Below are 22,532 nucleotides of genomic sequence, written 5' to 3' on the forward strand. Positions count from 1 at the left end.
TTTCCTATCTAATACCTGTGCTCATTCCTGGGATCCTTCCATCTCTCCCTGGCACTTAAGTTCACTGATTATCTTCTCATCTCATTCCCTTGGTTGTTATTCTCTGTAATCCTCATTCAGTTACTTGCCCAACTGCTCTTTTTCTGTCATCCTTGACATCATATAAGTTTAAAGTTCCCTTAACATTCTGCCTTCAGTAATTTCCTTGCCTGTGCTCTCTTCTTTGGCCTGTCCTTCCAACATTAACAGTCACTTTAAAAGGGTGACAAATCTAGGGGTGCCTGGGTGGCTCCATCATTTGAGCATCCATCTTCTGCTCAGGTCATGATTTCACCTTTCCTGTGTTAGAGCCCCGCTTCAGTCTCTGTGCTGACAGTTCAGAGCCTGAAGCCTGCTCCAGATTCTGTGTCTCCCTCTCTCCCTGCCCCTGCCCTGCTCATGCTCTGTCTCTCTCTCAAAAATAAACGAACATTAAAAAATAAATAAAAGGATAACAGATCTGTACTTTTGGTCCTGCCTTCTCTGATAAGCTTCATCTAGATGTGCAGTCATTACCTCAGACTCACTTGGGTTGAAATCAAACTCCCTACTGACCATCCTGCTTTATGTTAATAGCTCATTTCGGCAAACATTTTTTAATTATCTGCTTCCTAGACTGTAAGAGTTACAGAGGTAGTGACCTTGTCTGTCACTCTTCCCCCACTGCTTAGTGCCTAGTAAGTAGTTATTGTGAAATGAATAAAGAATCAATCAGCCTGAAATAATAATAACATGTCACTTTGAATTTTTTGGTATGGACGGCTGAGTCTTTTGTTCATGTATTTGGTTCTATGTAATGAAGACCACAGGTAATTTCCTTAGGAAGGCACAGAGAGCTTTAGGAGACTAGACCTATTTCCTTGACAATGCCATTTGTAAAATTGCTCACCATTATTTTATGAGCTGTCATTAATTTTAAGGGAATGTGAGCCCCTTGTATCATATTTAAGTCTTCATGAAATTGCCTCTGTTTGATTCAGTTAGTGTTCATTTCACAAATTTGATGACTGTTGAAGAAAAACTAGAAAGGTATAACTTCAGGGTAATGTCAGAAAAAAGGAGAGTTCTTGTGAATATTAATTGATGACCAATCACAGTAGTATTTCAGATATAATATTTTACTAAGATATTATTTTACTTCAGAAAATTTACTAAGATAATGTTTCACTTCAAGATTTTTTTATTTTCCAATGATTTTGTAAGGCTGCTTACAAAATACTCTTCTTTACTGAAGTGATGCAAATTGTCACCAATTGTCACATCCTATTATTACACAACTCTGGAAATTGTTTGATAGATTACTCTTGAAACTAATCTAAGTGACATTTAGAAAAATGAGGCTAGAACGCTTCTACAGGACCATCCTTCTTGTTTAGCCAGCTTAGAGAAAAGATGGTCAGAGCAAAAGGGAAGGCTGTCCCTCTGTATGCAGTAATGAAAAACTGCTTTTTGGTCTCATAATGTAAGTAGATGTGTGATGGGGCCATAAAATAAGATGATTTATTCTAGGCTTGGTAAATTCATGACTTAACCTATTGAGATTGAATGAACACTTCCTAGGCTCAAAGTATTTTATTATTGAATAAATGATGAAATTCCCATTGTGGCTCTTGAGGACAGCTGTGGTGAGGCCGAAGTACCTCTGGGACTGTGTTGCTGTCCGCATTCTGCCTTGAGCTTGAGTAAGTGACTTCACCTCTTTGGACCTTGGAAATCCCAGCAATGCTGCCAATAGCATGGGAGCATTTAGGGCAGTAAGGGCCATGAGTGGATTCCTGCATATGAGTGCCCAGAGTCCAGAGCACCTGGCTCTGACCAGTTCTCAGCAGACTTACCTGAGTGATTGCCTAACAGATGCATTGACTGACCCCTGGACTCCACACAGTTAACTTCCTTCTTTTTGATAAAAAGACTTTTTCTTAGAGATGAAAGTATGTGTTTAAATACTGCAGCGGACAGGTCCGATCTGAATAATTGAAGATACTTATTCAAATACTAAATATATGTTCTGCGTTTTTCACTTTTAATTCTCATGTGGGCACGTGCATGACAAAGTGTTTCAAATTGTTAAACATCTGTAAAAAAGAAGCATGTCTGAATCAAATAAACTATTGGATTGAATCTTCCAAAGTTATGCCAGTCATTTTCTAGATGACCTATCAACCTACCGAGGTCTTTTCAAAGGGCGATTGCGAGAATATCCAATTTTTTCAATTCGATTTTCCATAGTTGTGCTTGTGTTTTAGATTTCACTGAGATGGCCTGTGCAGAGCAGTTTTTATTGTTGTAGTCGGTGATTGTCTTATCATATAATTCTGCCGATTGCATTGCATTGTCATGCTAATGAAAAGCTGGAAATCAGAACGAATTCATAATGCTAATTTCTCTTTGGACATTTTATCTTGTAACCACTGACTTTTGAAGAAACTGTCATGACATTAGACTCCTCTAACTTAAAATAACATCTGAGATGTGACAGAAAAGTTTTAGTGCAACTGCTTACAGGTATTTGTGTGAAGTGATTTGTACTTCTAAAGACTGGGAGTGTGGCTCTAAATCGGTGTTCTATTAATTCTCTGCATTTTCTTTTTCTTTTCCTTAAATATAGGTCATGGGAATAGTCGTCTAGTTTATGTTTAGATTGCTGCTTGTTCACTTATTCTTTTTTTAGCGTTTTAAAGCGTTTTTACAGTTGCCGCCCACTGTTGTGTTTGGCAATGGCTTTCTAAGGCAGCTAAAAGAAAAGTTCCACAGTAGCAGGGTGCCATATAAAACAGGATCCCACACCTATCATCTAAATGGCCAGAGATGATAAAATACCTGCCATTAAAAGAAAAAAAAAAAAAAAACACAAAACACAACATGTTCTTTACAACTTATCTGGAAAAAAAGACTTCCTTAGAGTGACATATAATATAAGAACATTTGAAAAGAATCCAGATAGCCCCTCACTTCTATGGAATGAAGAAAGAAAACATGTTTATAAAAATAGATAGGCTTACTGCAACTTTGGAATGTGGCTCTTAGTAGTAAGTTATTTAAATCATGATAAAGACAATAATTTCAAAATAAACTAGTGTTTTATATTCATCTTATTTAGCTATTTGGTTTTAAATGTTTTCATTCACATGAGTGATGAAAGTGAACATCACTTACGGAAAAATAAGAATACATTGAACGTCCACAACACCGTATGTTTATGTAGATCATACGCAACGTATCAGCCAATGCTCCCTTTCAAATTCATTTTTTAACAGTTGGAAAGGGTGGGTGCCAAGTCATGACATGGACAGAGATTTTCTCTGTAAAAGTAGGAAAAAATCCTCAAAATACTGTAACAATTACTTACAAATTCATTAAACACTTATAAATATGACCTAAGCGCAATGTGAGCAACAAGGAATGCGTAAACTTTCCCCTGCCCTCCTTTTAGTGTATGATGGAATTCTTTATTAGTAATGAAGACAGTTACTGGATTGAAGTTTTAGGTTCAGATTTATGTTGGTGAGATGCAGGACGCTGTAGCTTCTGCTTCTGAGTGTTCTGCTTCTCTTCCTTGCTCTGCCCTTGTTGAAAGGATGGGTGTGTGGAGAAGAAGCTTGGAAGAGGGTATTTTAGCATAGATGAAGAGTGAGTGAGTGTGTGTGTGTGTCAGAGAGAGAGAGAGAGAGAGAGAGGGAGACACTCAGAGGTTGAGAGAGTACATGCGCACACACACTGCCCCCCCCCCCCCCAAGTATTTTGCTTATGAGGCACAGTTAACTGACAGGTTAATTTCATCATCTGGGAAGTGTTGCAGTGCAAGCAAGTCCCATCCGTTATACCTCCCATGATTTGGCCTCTGCTGTCTCCGCAGAAAATGGAGGATAAATTTACCAAGACAGCAGTTCCATTTCATGATTACAGAAGTCCCAGTACCCAGATAGGTGGGGGAGGGTGAACTAAAGGAGGAACATTTAACTCTCTTCAGTGGAGGTGGCCTGAGTGTGCTCACTCTCTTTTTAAGATACTCTTTGCCGCTACTACACGCTAAGATTAACTGACTTGTCCTTAACTGCTGTCCTTCTTGGTACTTTGAGGCTTTCCACATGTCATTTCTATAGTAGAGATGTGTCTGGTCAGTTACCACAGTCAGCATCAAGCACCTGCCAGTTTGGATCATCAGACTAGTCATTGGTGATGTCTTCATTTCCTTTCCTTAGCTCCTTTGTAGTTGTGGTACACACACTAATTTGTAGTTGTAGTTGTGGTACACACACTAATGCGACTTCCTTTTAAAAAGGTTTATATTAAGGAAGTTTAAAGGTCGTTTTTTGTTTGTTTGTTTGTTTTAACAATAGCTTCTAACTGTATTAGGCTTTCTTTCTTTTTTCTTGTTCAACTTATTTGAGCATGTTGAATTTCTTACGTGTCAAATAATAATTGGTTAATATTTGTTCAATCGTTGATCTCAGAAGAAATAGACATGCAGGTTTTCAGTAAATGAGCTCTGATAGTCATTAAAAGTAAATGGGTGCCTTTTACTCTCTCTCCAAAAATTAAAAAAAAAAAGGTTAAAAAAGGGAATCTTTGGTGGTTACCTGGGTGGTTTAGTGGGGTAAGCATCTCCCTCTTGATTTTGGCTCAGATCATGATCTCAAAGTTTGTGGGATTGAGCCCCATGTTGGGCTCCACACTGACAGCACAAAGCCTGCTTGGGATTCTCTCTCCCTCTCTCTCTGCTCCTGTCTCTTTCTGTCAAATAAACATTAAAAAGGGAGGGCACCTGGTTGGTTCAGGCAGCTGAGTGTCTGGCTCTTGATTTTGGCTCAGGTTATGATCCCAGGGCTGTGGGATCAAGCCCCGTGTCGGGCTCCATACTCAGTATGGAGCCTGCGTAAGATGCTCTCTTTTCCCTCTGTCCCTCTCCCCAGCTTGTGCTCCCTTTCTTGAAAAATTAACAAAAAAGTAGGGGTGCCTGGGTGGCTCAGTCAGTTAAGTGCCCGACTTTGGCTCAGGTCATGATCTTGCGGTCTGTGAGTCGGAGCTGTGCTTCGGGCTCTGTGCTGACAGCTCAGAGCCTGGAGCCTGCTTCAGATACTGTGTCTCCCTCTCTCTCTGCCCCTTCCCCACTCATGCCGTGTGTGTGTGTGTGTGTGTGTGTGTGTGTGTGTGTGTGTGTGTGTGTGTGTATGTGTCTCAAAAATAAACATTAAAAAATAACAAATAAGTAAATGGGCGCCTTTTAGTTTTGTCGATTGTTTCCTTTGCTGTGCAGAAGCTTTTATATTTTTATGAAGTCCCAATAGTTCACTTTTGCTTTTGTTTCCCTTGTCTCTTGGGGTGTGTCTAGTAAGAAATTGCTGCAGCCAAGGTCAAAGAGGTTGCTGCCTGTGTTCTCCTCTAGGATTTTGATGGTTTCCTGTCTCACATTTAGGTCTTTCATACATTTTGAATTTATTTTTGGTGTAAGGAAGTGGTCCACTTTCATTCTTCGGCATGTGGCTAGATGGGTGATGAGTATTAAGGAGGGCACTTGTTAGTGTGAGCACTGGATGTTGTATGTAATTGATGAATCACTGAATTCAATGCCTGAAACCAATATTGCATTGTATGTTAACTAACTAGAATTTAAAAATTTGGAAGAAAAAAGTAAATGGGGATAAGATTGTGCTATGAAAGCTGTATTCACATGGTAAAGTACCTTAGCTCTTCAAGAAAATAAAAACAAAACAAAACAAAACTAGCATATCAGATATTCTAGCTCATTTTTTCCCGGCATTTAATGGCATGAACCACAACCTCTTCAGATTGTTTCAATAAGTCTAGCGATTTTCCACTGAGTGTATAACATGTACCAGATATCCCATATGTGTATACACCTGTGTGTTCACAAGTGTATTCACAGATCCACATATCTGCTATTGCCTTAGTCCTTGAAAGCTAGTAAAATGAATTCTGGTCCTTTTGATTATCTGCATAACAAATGCTCAAATTTAGCCTCCTGAAACCTTAACAGCCTTTGTTTTTGCTTATGGTTTCTATGGATCAAGAATTTTGACATGGCTCAGTTGGGCAGCTCTGGCTAGGGGTTTTGCATAGATGGTGGTCCCAGCTGGAATAGCAGGGATTGGCTGCTGGCTCCTTTGGGGCCTGGCTGGGCACCTCTTTCTCTGTGTGTTCTTAGAACCTCTGTAGGTGGTCTCTCTGAATGTAGTTTGAATTTCCTCATGGCATGGCAGCCTAAGACATCTAAAATGGTGGCTTAGAGTTGCAAAGGGGAGTGTTGCAAGAGGCAGGCAAAAATGGTGTGCCTTTCATAACCAAGTCTTATAAGTGTTACAGCATTAATTTTCCATTAATAATTGAGACAATTAAAAAGCCATCCATTTTCAAAGATGTCACCTCTTGATTGGAGAGTGGCCTTCTAGAGGAGCACTAGAGGAGTGGGAGAAGAGATCTCATTGGAGCAGTTTTATATTTTTGACACTTAGGTTTTTAAAAATGATACAGTAATTAATCTAGCTTCACACTCTTTCTCACTAATAACTAGAGAATAAATATAGTTGATTTAAAAAAAAAAGTCTCTGCATTCTGAAGCTCCTAAATTACAAAAACAAAACAAAAACAAACAAAGATATTTTAGCATTATCAGGGCTGCTAATAATGACATCAATCTTACCCAACCCCTTTATAAATTTGTGTGCCTCAAATGGGATTCAGGTTGGCATTTGAAGGAGAGGGTTTTTGCTCAGACAGCATAAGAGATGAAGGAGAGAGACAGAAATGAAGTAGAAGCTGGTGAAACAGGAGTCCTAGGCCTTTGCCTTCAGAACCACCTCTTCCCTGGAGCGAAGCCAGCTTTTTCCTGCATCCCAATTTCTAAACATGCACCAAGATGAAAGATGAGGCCACGGGAGGGGAGAATCACATCCTGCCCAAAGATGGGGATGGAAGGAAAAAGAAAACGCCAGAAAACACAACGTAAAAGTTAGAGTTTGCAGTTTGCCTTCATACCCCCAAAATCCCCACCATCCATGTGAAGGTGGTGAGCCCACGCAAATGCAGGAATCGCTGTCTTCACTGTGGAGGATATGATTTCTGTAGACCTAGAAGCCCTGCCTTCCATGTCCAGACCTGCTCAGCAGAGTCGTAACTTCTAGACTAATACCTTTCTAGATCGTCTCTTGTAACCTAGTTGGCATGCCTGGCAGGTACACATGATTCAGTTCAATGTGTTGAACTGTTTAGGTAATGCCTGCCTCCTTTTGAGAGAGTAGAGAGTAGGAAGTCCTTTTCTTTTCTTTTTATAAAAAGCAAATGTCAATGTACTCTAGAAATGAAAAGTCGCAATTAGATTTTTGTTGCTCTTTGTTATGAGGAAACATCCTGCATTATTTTAAGTTACTGTATTAAGATGTTTCTCTAGGTTTGCAGTTAAATTTTTTTCCTTTTAAGTAAGAATAATCAAATGTGTTCTGAGTACTATACTAGGATCTCTCTACATAATGGTGGTGAATTTGATTTATATCCTCTACAAGTGTTGCTTGTATAACAGCAGGTATTACTATAGCTTTACAAATAGTGATGGTGTAAATTCGTATTTCTCCCCTTGGAGAGGGCAGGGTTTACCAACTTGTTTTGTATTGTTTTCTTTTGTTTTGCTTAATCATTTTCTATGTTTTTAAGCAGGGACTAACCTGAAGTGAAAAATTTTAAAGTGTTTTAAAAGTATTCACACTTAAATTATCACTATGGTTCTCACATAAGGCAAGACAATTGCCTAAAGCATATGCACAAAATTTTAAAACACCTTTTGTCTCAGAAACAAACATGGAAATATGAAAATGGGTGTTTTAGTTATAATAGTGGACATTACTGTTTTTTTTTTTTCTTTTTGAACTGGTTTAAGGTAATAGTTTGCAATAAAATTGGAACAAATATGAGTTGCTAACATTGTTCATATTATTTAGCATTCAATACCAACTTACTTTGCAGCTAAGATAGAGTTTTTCATTACTGTATCCAAAGCAAAAGTAAACCTGTAGTTAAGAGCAATAATGTCACCAGTTCTACTGGTCAGATTTTCTTCTTTTTTTCATGCTGAAGGTATAATTCAGTATATTTGGATGTCTTTCCTCATGAGACCAAAAACTATAATTATGCTCAAAGATTTGTTCTCAGAATTTACTGCTTTTATGATCACTTAATAGGATCAATTGCATGTTGACTAACAAATTGGGTTTTATTTTGTAGATTTATAAAAAGAACTATAACAAAATGTTAAAACACTTTATCATTTTTTATTCACTAATATTGAATGTATTGCATTTAGCGTATTTTCTTCTAAGTTTTCCTTTGAAAGAAAGGAACAGTTGTTCAAAGCTGCTTGATTATATTAAAATACTTTTTTTGTATTTGGTTAAACTAATCTTAAAATCTAGTCTTGTGGAACTGTCTATATGCATTGACAGCTGAAAGGTCTGCACATCATATAATTGCATAAAAGCTGAATATGGGTACATTTTGGCACAAGAAAGATGTGAGCCTAACTTATTAACGGTCTTTTCTGCAATACTCTGATGATCAGTTTATTGATAAACATTGTCAATCTTAAGTGTAGACTCATTCCATTGGTGTGTCTCCTGACCAAGCCACTTAAATGCAATCCACTTTAAGAGAAGCAGAGTATGTCAATGAACTAAATTTCCTTTGAAAAATTGATGATCCTTATAAAATGAGCATTGAAAATGAAAATATCACACCATTCATTTTTAAGTAGATAGATGTAAAATACATATTTTGTTAATATGTTTATGAAGAATTATGCTTTCTAGTTAATTTTTAAAAAGAAAAGCAAAGTATCTTTATCCAAATTTGTATGCACACGCGCGCGCACACACACACACACACACACACACAAATTCTGATCTAAAATGCCTGGTGGGAGCCTGGGTGGCTCAGTCGTTTGAGCATCCAACTCTTGGTTTCTGCTCAAGTCATGATCTCACAGTTGGTGGGTTCAAGCCCAGTGGTCAGGCTCTGTGCTGCCATTGTGGAGCCTGCTTAAATTCTCTCTCTCCCCCTCTCTCTCTCTGCCTTTCCCCCAAGTGCCCGTACTCTCTCTCCCTCTCTAAAAGCTAAACAAATAAATAAATAAAAAAGTAATAAAATACCTGGTTAATTTTTTTGAAAGTTTTACAGGTGTAAAAAAAATATGTAATTGAGAAATTAGATAAATATGAATGCTGAAGTTAATATTAGATTCAAAAAATCACATTAAGCAATAAATAAGTTTTATATTTGAAAACATACACATTGAGATATGTATGCTAGTGTTTCACTTCTTCCACATTTGATGAAGGACCATAAATTTATATTTTCACATACTGTATACCTGTCAATAGAAAGCATATTTTATAACAAATTTTAATTTACTTTAAACATTTTTGCCCAAATTAATTTATGTTAAATAACTTATAAAATTATACACTGATTGTAATTATAATTTAGAAGAGAATGTTTTACAATTTCTATGAATTTTAGACATTCATTATTAATATGTAAAAATTCTTTGAAGAATGCTGTTAATTGTATACATTTTATAAAGGTTTTAGACAACATCCATCTGTAATTGAAAAGGTTGATATGTTATGGTTTTAATTGTTTTAGGTATTCACATTCATGTTTCCCTATTTAACTGCATAAATCAAGTAATTTTTGAAATACTAACATGTGAAAGCTGGTTCATGCCAATAATTCGAGAAAACTAATACAACTTCCTACCTTCATGCACTGCTGGGATGTGAGACCCATTATAAATTATAACACTACTCTTAGTTAAGGCTAGTGAATTTTATATTGAATTCAGCTTACAATGTATAGTAAGAAATGTATTTCTTAGTAACCCCAAAATAGTTATTTTCCCTCAAGCCTTCAGGTTGCTGGTTTCCTGAGCTTTTAGTGACATTATTATATCTACTGCCTAGATATAGTGACATATACATTTTCTAAGGAATGATAGAAAATCTGAGACCTGACTTTTAACTCACGTATGAGTTGGCAAAGTATTTTTTAAAATGTTAATTTATTTTGAGAGAGAGAAACAGTGTGAGTGGGGAAGGAGCAGCAAAGGGGGGGAGAGAGAGCATCCCAAACAGGCTTCACACCATCAGCACAAAGCCTCATGTGAGACTCAAACCCATGAACCGTGAGATCATGATCTGAGCCAAAATCGAGAGTTGGATGCTTAACTGAGCCACTCAGGCTCCCCTGGCAAAGTATTTTTTTTTATCCCTTTTATGCCTTGTATATTTTCCAGTTGTTCATTGTCCTATTCATTACTTTTATTATGTTTATTAAAAACTTCACTGAGTTCTTTGTTGAGCTTAAAAATTGAATAATGCATATTTACTAACAGTAGTCATGATATTGACATAATAAGGCAATTGTAGAGTTAATAAGAATGTAATTACTAAAAACAATTAAAACTTAGAGGTTTTAAAATCAAGTGAATATCTGTAAATTAGTTACAATAAAATGGAACTTGGTAACCAGAACACATTAAGCAGTTGGCCATTGGTCGCTCTAACTTTTTAAAGTTCTGTGTTCTGTACTGTTGACTAAAAAATAGATCTTCTGATCCATGTGATGGCCAAATCATTGTATATGATCATACAACTTTAACAATGATGGAATTCCTTGTCAGAGTAGTAAGACCCTTTTTGCTACAGCCCTTATTGCCAGCAAGGTGATCTCCCTCAAACAACTCAGGCTTACCCTCTTCTCATCAGTGTGGCTATCCACTGTGGGCAGAGGTGCCCTCTAGAAAGAAATATAAAGAAGAAGGGAAGCTCTGTTTGTCAGTATAGAATGAGTACAATTAAATTTAGTATTTTTAAAGTGACTTCTTCCATGTATGGAAAATAACAATGTTGACAGTGTTATTATCAAACCCAGAGGCATGATCTATGAGAGGTAGCACAGTTGAATGGAAAGAAAATTATATACTGGGAGCTTTGAGACTTCTTGCCCCTACTTCAGAGTGATGTTGGGAACATGATTGTTTTGACTTGGGAAGACCAGGAGCGTGGTCACAAAGGCATTGACCTGAACAAAGAATAACTAATGTGTATTTGTTAAGTTTATCTTAGGAAACTGGGAAATGCTATTAAATAAAATTACTGGTTTCTCTGTCTGAAACATTGGTTTTCCAGTCTAAAGCCCACAAATCCATTGGGTAGATTGGATTTGTTTTGTAATTTAAAAATTAATATTTATACACATTAATGGGTTATGATTAAAATGTCCTGCCTGCATTTGTAGTAAAAGAGTAGGGGTCATATGTTACTTGATTTGGTCACTCTTAATAAGCATGTGTGTTCCATCCAATACAGGGCAGCACAAAAGTCCTTAGAACACAAAGGCAATGCCAAACAAGGAAGTACAGGAAATTATACACCAGACCAAATTAGTTTTAAGGCTTCTGGACTTAAGAAGTTTTTTAAGTGTGGTGTCAGACCATTTTAGTAGTGCAGCCAAAACAGGGTATTGGGTAGGAAAAAAAAAAAGAAAAAAAACACTAGATGTTCAATTTTCCAGAGATTTCCTGTGTTTATTATTATAAGATGGTGATTTATTAAAACTGTCTTACTTCTTCAAGCAGATCAAGATTTCCTTTGTGCTACTGAGGCTGAGATATATGGGGTTGGTGCAAAGAGTCTGTGAATGAGACAGGGTTATAGTACCCAGGCTACAATGCTGTTCATAGCTGGTTAGAGCATTTTCACCCAGAATTGTCAGGAACAGCTCTAGTCCATTTTTTCTCATTACTGAATTTACAAAAGTATTACATTTAAGAGGAGTTACTGCTCAAATTGAATTCTGAGTTTTAGTGTCTGAAACCACATTATTTACATTTTTATAGTAATAGATGGCATGTGTTGAAGAAATTGCACCTTCTGTATCTGTCTTTCCTGCTGTACTCCTGCATATAAAAAGTAATCCCATCAGTTATGTCTCATCTGTCAAGTGGAGATGGTAGGGAAATGCCTTCTGACATTTCCTTGTTTTGAACTTAAATGAATGTTGTCCTGGCCGATGGTGGTGCTGGTGGGGCAAACAAAAAGAATCCTTCAAAAATATTTTTTAAAATGATTTGGCAAATGATACTAGCAAGCACGGGAAAATGAGGGTTATAAATCCATGAGTTTAAATCTCATTCCTGAGAAACTATAAATTGGTTGATTAAGCAGAGAATGTATAAACATAGATCCAGAAATAATGATATATCAAGAATAAGACATTCCAAACTGATGTCACTATTTTCTTGAGAGTTTTCTTCTGGAGTGGTAAGGAAAAGGAATACTATAGACACCATAAATGTGTATTTCAGGAAGATCCTTAACTATCTTGATAACTGTGAAGAGCAAACTAGAAAGTTTAGTACTTTCCAAACTTTATTTTTTAATCCATGGGATTTTTCCACCCTAGACGAAACATTTTTAGAACCTCAATATGTGCTACAGAGAGGAAATTACCTTAAAATGTTTGTATAGCTGTCTCCCAAGGCCCTGGGAGGGCACTAGCAATGTACCAACTGGCCATACAGTTCAGGGAAATTTACAAAAGTTAGATATTTTTGTGTTGTTTATCTTATAGAAGCTTCCTCTCATATTGCAGTCATTTTAGGTCCACATAGCCTGCATGTACCTCTGAATAAAAATGAAATTAATGTTCTTTACTGAAGCAGGAGTGAGGTCCTGAAGTGTACAGATTTGTCTTCCTTTGAGCAGAAGCCAGCAACAGCCTTTGTGACTTAAATCCACTGTGATTCTGTCTTGTTGATGTCTAGCATCTCCTGAGAAGTTTTGAAACTATAGATTCCTTGGTCCCGCAGCAGAACAGAATCAGAATCTGTACCAAAATCTATATATTTTTTAAAGTATATCAAATCGTTCTGATAGTGAATCTAGTGTGGGAGAACCTGGTTTAGATAATTAAACCATGCTTCCCCACCCAAATTGTTTAGCTTGAGGATGGAGTCTTTCTAGGGGCTACTCCCTTGACATTGTGACACACAAAATCTTTAGCAATGGCTAAGATAAAGATGTAGAAAATAGATGCTATAGGGGATATACTTATCAAAGAGGTATTAGAGAATGGGCGTATAGGCAAGTAGACTTGGGCCCCATCTCACCTCTCCCAGTCACTAGTTGGATAATCTCCCTCATCCTTAGTATCTCTAGTCATCTTCTACAAAAATTGCCCCCTCATTGGTTTGTTAAAAATGTTTAAAGAGATGGGGCGCCTGGGTGGCTCAGTCATTTGAGCATCTGACTTTGGTTCGGGTCATGCTCTCGTGGTCTGTGAGTTCAAGCCCCACGTCGGACTCTGTGCTGACAGTTCAGAGCCTGGAGCCTCCTTCAGATTCTGTGTCTACCTCTCTCTCTGCACCCCCCCCTCCATATTCTCTCTCTCTCTCTCTCTCTAAAAAAAATAAACATTACAAAAAAATGTTTAAAGAGATAATGTGCATAAATAATTCAACACATACAGACATAACATATAGATGAGCATAAAGTAAATGTTTGTATTACCATTCTTGGTAAGAGTAAAATCTTAGAAGAATTAGTAGAGAAAAGGAATCATGGTTCAAGATGGGTCGAATTCAAAATAGAATAAAGGGCAGGAAAGAAATTTGAGTTCATTTCAACAGCCATTTATTTATTGTATTTTATTTTGTATTACGGTGAGTGGGGGAGGAGGCAGAAGGAGAGAGAGATAATCTTAAGTAAGCCCCATGTTCAATGCGGAGCCCAAAGTGGGGCTCAATTCCATGATCCTTAGATCATGACATGAGCCAAATCAAGAGCTGAATGCTCAACTGATTAGGGCACCCAGGCGCCCTTTAACAACCATTTATTAAATGCTCCTTTTATGCAAAGTTTTCAAGGAGCTAATAATTTAGTCAAGGAGAGAGATACATGAAACAAATTATACAAAATGTGATGAGAGTGATGTTACACATACACACACACCTGTTAGCAATCTGGATGTCTTCTCTGCAAAAGTGTCTATTCATGTCTTTTATCTATTTCTTCACTGGAATATTTTTTGGGTATTGAGTTTGATAAGTTCTGTATAGATTTTGGATATTAACACTTAATCTGATATGTCACTTGCAAATATCTTCTCCTATTCCATCAGTTGCCTATTAGTTTTCTTGATTGTTTCCTTTGCTGTTCAGAAACTTTTTATCTTGATGAGGTCCCAATAGTTCATTTTTGATTTTGTATCCCTTGCCTGTGGAGACACCTCAAGTAAGAAGTTGCTGTGACTGAGGTCAAAGAGGTTGTTACCTGTTTTCTACTCCAGCATTTTGATGGCTTCCTGTCTCACATTTAGGTCTTTCATCCTTTTGAGTTTATTTTTCTGATTAGTGTATGAAAGTGGTCTAGGTTCATTCTTCTGCATGTTGCTGTCCAGTTTTTCAAACACCATTTGCTGAGGAGGCTGCCTTTTTTCCATTAGATATTTTTTCATGCTTTGTTAAAGATTAGTTGGCCATATGTTTATGGGTACGTTTCTCTATTCCGTTCCGTTGATTTGTGTGTCTGTTTTTGTGCCAATACCATACTGTTGTGATGATCACAGCTTTGTAATACAGCTTGAAGTCTGGAATTGTAATACCTCCAGCTTTGGTTTTCATTTTCAACATTACTTGGGCTATTTGAGGTCTTTTCTAGTTCCGTACAAATTTTGGAATTTTTTGTTCCAGCTCTGTGAAGAATGCTGGTGTTATTTTGATGTGATTGAATTGAATATGTAGATTTCTTTGGGTAGTATAGACATTTTAACAATATTTGTTCTTCCAATCCATGAGCATGGAATGTTTTTCCATTTTTTTGTGTCGTCTTCAGGTTCTTTCATAAGCTTTCTATAGTTTTCAATGTATAGATTTTTCACCCCTTTGGTTTGGTTTATTATTCCTGGATATCTTATGGTTTTTGGTGCACTCATAAATGGGATTGATTCCTTGATTTCTCTTTCTTCATTATTGGTATATAGAAATGCAACTGATTTCTGTGCATTGATTTTGTACCCTGTGACTTTGCTGAATTCATGGATCAGTTCTAGCAGTTTTTTGGTGGAGTCTTTCGGTTTTTCCACATAGAGTATCATGTCATCTGAAAAGAATGAAAGTTTAATTACTCCTTGCTGATTTGGATGCATTTAGTTCTTTGTGTTGTCTGATTGCTCAGGCTAGGTCTTCCCACACTGTGTTGAATAACTGTTGGTGAGCATGGACAACCCTATAGTGTTGCTGACCTTAGGGGGGAAAGTTTTCAGTTTTTCCCCAATGAGGATGATATTAGTGGTGGGTCTTTATTATATATGGCCTTAATGATCTTGAGGTATGATCCTTCTGTCCCTACTTTCTTGAGGGTTTTTATGAAGAAGGTATGGTGTATTTTGTAAAAAGCCTTTTCTGCTTCTATTGAGAGGATCATGTGGTTCTTATACTTTCTTTTATAAATGTGATTTATCACATTAATTGATTTGCAGATATTGAACCAGCACTGCATCTCAGGAATAAATTACAGTTGATTGTGGTGGATAATTTTTTTAGTGTGTTGTTGGATCCAGTTTGCTAGTATCTTGTTGAGGATATTTGCATTCATGTTCATCAGGAAAATTGGTCTGTAATTCTCCTTTTCCCTGGGGTTTTTGTCTGGTTTTGGAATCCAGGTACTGCTGGCCTTGTAGAATGAGTTCAGAAGTTTTCCTTCCATTTCTATTTTTGGAGCAACTTCAAAAGAATAGGTGTTAACTCTTCTTTAAATGTTTGGCAGAACTCCCCTGGAAAGCCATCTAGTCCTTGACTCTTACTTGTTGGGAGATTTTTGATTACTGATTCAATTTCTTTACTGGTTATGGTTCTGTTCAAATTTTCTATTTCTTCCTGTTTCGGTTTTGGTGGTTGATATATTTCTAGAAATTTGTCTGTTTTTTCTAAATTGCCCAATTTGTTGCATATAATTGCTCATAATATTCGATTGTTTATTCTTATTCTTATTATTGTTATATTTCTGCAGTGTTTGTTGTGATCTCTCCTATTTTATTTGTGATTTTATTTATTTGGGTCATTTGCTTTTTCTTTGACAATAAATCTGGCTAAGGGGTTATTGATTTTTGTTAATTCTTTCAAAGAACCAGCTCCTGGTTTTGTTGATCTATTTTACTGTTTTTTGTTTGTTTTTGATATCATTGATTTCTGCTCTAATCTTAGCTATTTTCCTTCTTCTGCTGTTTTTAGGATTTATTTGCTGTTCTTTTTCCAGTTCTTTAAGGTAGAAAGTTAGGTTATGTATCTGAGACCTTTCTTCCTTATTTAGGAAGGCCTGGAATGCTACATACTTCCCTCTTAGGATCTCCTTTGCTGCATCCCAGTTTTCATGTGGTTGATTTCAAGTTTCATAGTGTTGTGATCTGAATATATGCATGGTATGATCTTGATCTTTTTGTACTTGTTGAGTGCTGATATGTGACCCAGTATGTGATCTTTTCTGGAGAATGTTCCATGTACACTTGTTAAGAATGTGTATTCCACTTTAGGATGAAATGTTCTGAATATATCTGATAAATATAACAGATAATCCTTCCCAAGATTATGAAAGTTTTCTGCTATAATTTGCTCACATAAAGTGTGTCATTCAAACCATTTTTTCCTTGTTCATTTTCTGCTTAATCTGTCTATTGCTGGAAGTGGGGTGTTGAAGTCCCCTACTGTTGTATTATTATCAATGAGTTTCTTTATGTTTGTGATTGATTGATTTATATATTTGGTTGCCTCACATTGGGGGCATAAATATTTACAATTGTTCCATCTTCTTGGTGGATAGACCCCTTAATTATGATATAATGTTCTTCTTCACGTCTTGTTACAGTCTTTGTTTTAAAATCTAGTTTTATATAAGTATGGCTACTACAGCTTTCTTTTGGTGACCATTAGCATGATAGATGGTTCTCCATCCCTTACTTTTAATCTGAAGGTGTCTTTAGGTCTAAAATGAGTCTTTTATAAACAACATATAGATGTGTCTTGTTTTCTTATCCATTCTAATGTCTCGTGTCTTTTGATTGGAATGTTTAGTCTATTTACATTTAGAGTGAATACTGAAAGATCTGAATTAAGTGCCATTGTGTTGCCTGTTGAGTTGGTGTTTCTATTGATGGTCTTTGGTACTTTCTAGTCTTTGTTGCTTTTTGTCTTTTTTGTTTTGTTTTGTCCTTTATCCTTTGAAAAAGTCTCCCTTAAAATTTCTTGCAGGGCTGGTTTTGTGGTCATGAACTCCTTTAGGTTTTTGTTTATCTGGGAAACCCTTTATCTCTTTTTCTATTTTGAATGACAACCTGCTGGATAAAGAATTCTTAGCTGCATATTTCCAATTCAGCACGTTGAATATATACTGCTACTCCTTTCTGGCCTGCCAAGTTTCTGTGGATAGGTCTGTTGCAAACCTGATCGGTCTTCCCTTATAAGCTAAGGACTTTTTTTTTTCCCTTGCTGCTTTCATAATTCATTCCTTGGTGATGGTCGTTTTTTGTTGAATCTAAAGAGAGTTCTCTGTGCTTCTTGGATTTTAATGTCTGTGTCCTTCCCATATTAGGAAAGTTTTCTGCTATAATTTGCTGATACAGACCTTATGACCCTTTTTCTTGCTCTTCATTTTCTGGTATTCCTATGATTGAAATGTTACCCTTTTTTAATAAGTCACTGAGTTCACTAAGTCTTGTATCACTATCTTTTGCCTTTGATTCCTTCTTTTTCTGTTTTATTATTTTCCGTAATTTTATCTTCTGTATTGTTGATTCATTGCTCTGCTTTGTCCACCCTTGCCATCATGGCACCATTTAAGATTGCATCTCAGTTATGGCATTTTTAATTTCAGCCTGACTAGATTTATTTCTTTTATCTCCACAGAAAGGGGTTCTCTGCTCTCTTCTAAGCTTTTTTTTTCAACTCCAGCTATTATTCTTATTATCGTGGTTCTAAATTCTAGTTCACACATCTTACTTACATCTGTGTTGATTAAGTCCCTGGCTGTCATTTCTTCCTTTTCTTTCTTTTGTGGTGAATTCCTTCATTTTGTCATTTTGGAGGAAGAAAAGAATTAATAAAATTAAAAAAAACAACACAAAAAAATAAATGAAGCTAGATCCTAGGTATGTTTTGGTCTGCTTGTTGAAAGCAGCTTTATAGAATAGAGTAAAAAGGGAAAGAAAGAAAAGAATGGAAAAAAGTTGAGAAAAATTTAAAAATTAAAAAAATGATAGAATAAAATAGAATAAATAGAATAAAATCCAGTAGAATAAAAATTTTAAAAATAAAAAGTAAATTTTTCTCTTTATATCTAAGAAAGAGAAAGAATGAAGGAATAAAACAATTTAAGCAAAAACAGGAGATTTTTTCCCTTTTTCCATATCCCTTTTTCCATAGAACTGAAACTTTGAAGCACTCTATAGTCTCTACACTAAGCAGGTGGAGTGACTTGTGCTATGTCTTCTGTCGATGTGTTTGGGAGGGGCTTCGTGTAATTGGCTCTGACCTCCATTAGGTGGCACTGCTTATATTACTGTGGTGGATAAGTGTACCTGTGCAAAATGAGTGTGCAAGGGAGAAGTGGAAATGGCTTCACCCAGGTCCTTAGTCTCTGAACAGGAACTTCACACACTCACCTGTGATCAAGCACCCTTCCTTTGTCTCAGGCCTCTGTCCATTCCCTGCCTCTATCCTGTGTTCAAGCTGTCTGCCTACAAAGCGGCACCTCCCTCCAGAATTTTATCTCAGATGGGGTTGTGTTTCAAAACCCCACATTTCAGAGACCTCCATGGCTGGATCCATGCCAACTATCTGGGGGAGGGTCTCCCTGAGCAATGGCCAGGTCCTGGCTTGCCCAAGAAAACATTCATGTGATCATGCAGCAGCAGAGGTTCAGAGAATATTGCCAGTCACACGACACAGCCAGCGCCAAGTTTCACCACACTCTGGTGTCTTTGTCCTAATACCAGCAAACATGACTCCTCTCCAGGGGATGCTGGGACCTTTGCCTACAGGGAGGTTCTATGGCCTCTACCAAATGCACTCCAAGCAGGGGAACCACTTCTCCCTGTGTGGCACACCGACCCCTCAGATCCCGCTGCCTGCTCTTTGAGATTTGCCCTGCTTCCTCACAAGAGCATCACCAGGCACCGAGGTCTGAAGCTTCAGACCCTGAGCTCCACTGTTTATAGAAACCTCGTGGTTTGCAACCCTCTCCTTTCTTCCTGTCAGTGGTTTTGGGGAAGACATTTCTTATTCAGTCCCCTGTGAGTGTTTTCACTGTTTCTCTTTCCAGTCACTTTCAGGAGGAATGCTTTTCTTGCACAATCCCTATGCACAGCCCTCTCCCCTTTATCTTTATCTCTGTGTCCTCTCCCTGTGAAAATGGCTCCCTACCCTTCACAGCTTTTCTTCCCCCAGTTCACCTTTCCACACCACGTACCTGTTGAGTTGTGTGGCTCGAGTTATGCAATTGTTGTATTAATTCTTAGATCAACTTCCTAGGTGTTCACAATGGTTTGGTGCTGATCTAGCTGTGTTTCAGGGATGAGACAAGCTCAGGGTCTCCATGCTGCTCCATCATCTTAACTGTTCCAATTGAAATCTATCGTCTTAACAAATTTTTCAAGGTGCAATGTAGTATAGGCAAAATGTCGTACAGCACATTCAGAACTTAACCATCTTGCATAACTGAAACTGTACCCATTGAATAACAACTTCCCATTTTTCCCTTATCCTCAGCCCCTCACAGTCACCATTGTATTCTCTGGGTCTATGTGTTTAATTATATTAGCTACCTCATATAAGTGGGATTATGCAGTATTTATCATTCTGTAATTGGCTTACTTCATTTAGCATAATGTACTCAAGGTTTATCTTTGTTGCATTTGGCAGAATTATTTTATGAATGCTTATGATATTTCGTGGTGGGTTTTGCCACATTTTCTTTATCCATTCATCCTTGGAGATTTAGATTATTTCATCTTGGATATTGTGGATAATGCTGCTCTGACTCAGGAATGCAGATATCTATTTGAAATTCTGATTTTAATTATTATGGATAAATACCTAGATGTAGGTTTGCTGCAACATACAGTATTTCTATTTTTAGTAGAATAACCTCCATAATGTGTTCCACAGTGGCTGTGCCATTTTACATTTCTACCAGCAGTGTACAAGAGTTCCATTTTCTCTCCATTATTGCCAATACTTGTTATCTTCTCTGTTTTTCATCCTAACAAGTATAAAATGATATCTTACTGTACTTTTGATTTGTGTTCCCTGATGATTAGTGATGTTGAATATCTTTTCATATGTCTGTTAGCCATATGAGATATGTCTGTTGCCTTAGAGATATGTCTATGGAAATCCTTTGTCCATTTTTTAATTGGTTTGTTGTTATTTTTGCTATAAGGTTGGCTGTATTCCTTACATATTTTGGATATTAACCTGTTATATATGACTTATAAATATTTTCTTACAACATGGAGGCTCCCTTTTTGCTCTATTAATTGTTCCCTTGCTGTGCAGAAGCTTTTTATTTTGGCATAGTGCCTCTTGTCTTTTTTGCTTTTTTTGTCCTTTTGGTGTCATACACAATTAATCATTGCCAAGATGAATGCTATGAAACTATTTTCTTTCTTTCTCTTTTTTTCCCCTAGGAGTTTTACAGTTCCAGATCTTATATTTCAGTCCATTTTGGGTTCATTTTTGTATATGGCATAAGATTAGGATCCAATTTCATTCTTTTACATGTTGTTATCTAGTTTTTCTAGTACCATTTGTTGAAGAGATTATCTTTTCTCCATTGTGTATTTTTGGCATCCTTGTCAAAGATCAATTGAACGTTTATGTATCAGTTTATTTCTTAGCTCTCTATTCTTCTCCATTAGTTTATATATCTGTCTTCTATGCTGTTTTAATTATTATAGCTTTGAAAATTATTTTGAAATCAGGAATTGTGATATATCCAGCTTTATTCTTCTTTCTCATGATTAATTTGGCTATTTGAATTTCTTCATAGTTCCATATAAATCTTGGGATTGTTTTTCTATTTCGGTAAAAAAAAAATGCCATTGATATTTTGGTAGGGATTGCATGTTTAATTTATAGATCACTTTGGGAAATGTGGATATTTTCACAGTACAAAATCTTAGAATCCATGAACATGGGATATCTTTCTGTTTATTTCTAGCTGCTTTAATTTTTTTCATCGATGTTTTATAGTTTTCAGTACACAGTTCTTCCACCTCCTTGGTTAACTTTGTTCATAAGTATTTTATTCTTTTTGATGCTATTGTAAATGATCTTGTTTTCTTAATTTCCTTTTTGGATGGTTTGTTGTTACTGTATATAAATGCAACTGATTTTTGTATGCTGACTTTGAATCCTGCAACTTTACTGAATTTTTTATTAGTTCTAAGAGGCTTTTGTTTTTGTTAATGTGGCCCTTAAAGTTTTTTTACATATAAGATCATGTCGTCTGTGAACATAAATACTTTTACAACTTCTTCTTCTTTGCATGCCTTTATTTTTTTTTTTCTTGCCTAATTGCTTTGGCTAGGACTTCTAATTTTATATTGAATATAAACAGAAAAAGTAGGCATACTGTTGTATCCCTGATTCAGAGGAAATGTTTTTCACTGCTGAATATGATGATAGCTGTGGGTTTCATATATGGTCCTTATTATGCTGAGGTAGTTTCACTCTGTTCCTAAAGTTTTGTCTGTTGGTGAGTTTTTAGCATAAAATAGTGTTGAATTTTGTCATCTGCTTTTTGATGAAGCATTTTTGGTCAAATATTGACATATATTGACATGGTCATCCCTAATTCTGTCATTGTAGTGTATCACATTAATTTCTTTGTGCATGTGAATCTTTCTAGCATCTCAGGGATAAATCTAAGTTGGCCATGGTGTATAATCCTTTACATGTTCTATTGAATTTGGTTTGCTAGTAGTCTTTGGAGGATTATTTATTCTGTGTTTATTAGGAATATTGGCCTATAGTTTTCTTGTAGCATCTTGTCTGGTTTTGGTATCAAGGTCTTATAAGACCAGCTCCTAATGCATGGTCTTATAAAATGAGTTTGGAAGTATTCCCTTCTCTTGAAACTTTGGAAGAGTTTGAAGGAGGATTGGCATTAAGATTTCTTTAAATGTTTGGTAGAATTCACCAGTGAAGTCTTCTGGTTCTAGGCTTTTCTTTGTTCAGAGATTTTTAAATTACTGATTCAGTCTCATTACTAGTTGTAGTTCAAAACTGATTGAAACTGATTTTCCTTTTCTTCATTTTTTGAAGCCTTTCTCATAATAGCACTTTACAATACTTTCTTTAGAGAAGCTAGAAAGATGATTCAGTCTTTTCTGGTGTTTAGGGTTTTTTGTTTTTTTGTTTTTGTTTTTGTTTT

At 36.4% G+C, this 22,532-nt stretch overlaps 1 protein-coding gene across 5 annotated transcripts in view; it reads left to right on the forward strand.

Moving 5' to 3' along the window:
* Positions 1-22,532, forward strand: part of HMGCLL1 (3-hydroxymethyl-3-methylglutaryl-CoA lyase like 1) — a 193,148-nt gene that overhangs the window by 47,770 nt on the left and 122,846 nt on the right. The window lies entirely within an intron of this gene.

The sequence above is a fragment of the Panthera pardus genome, unplaced genomic scaffold, assembly GCF_024362965.1.
Source record: "Panthera pardus isolate Hobbes unplaced genomic scaffold, ASM2436296v1 HiC_scaffold_17, whole genome shotgun sequence".
Taxonomy (NCBI): domain Eukaryota; kingdom Metazoa; phylum Chordata; class Mammalia; order Carnivora; family Felidae; genus Panthera; species Panthera pardus.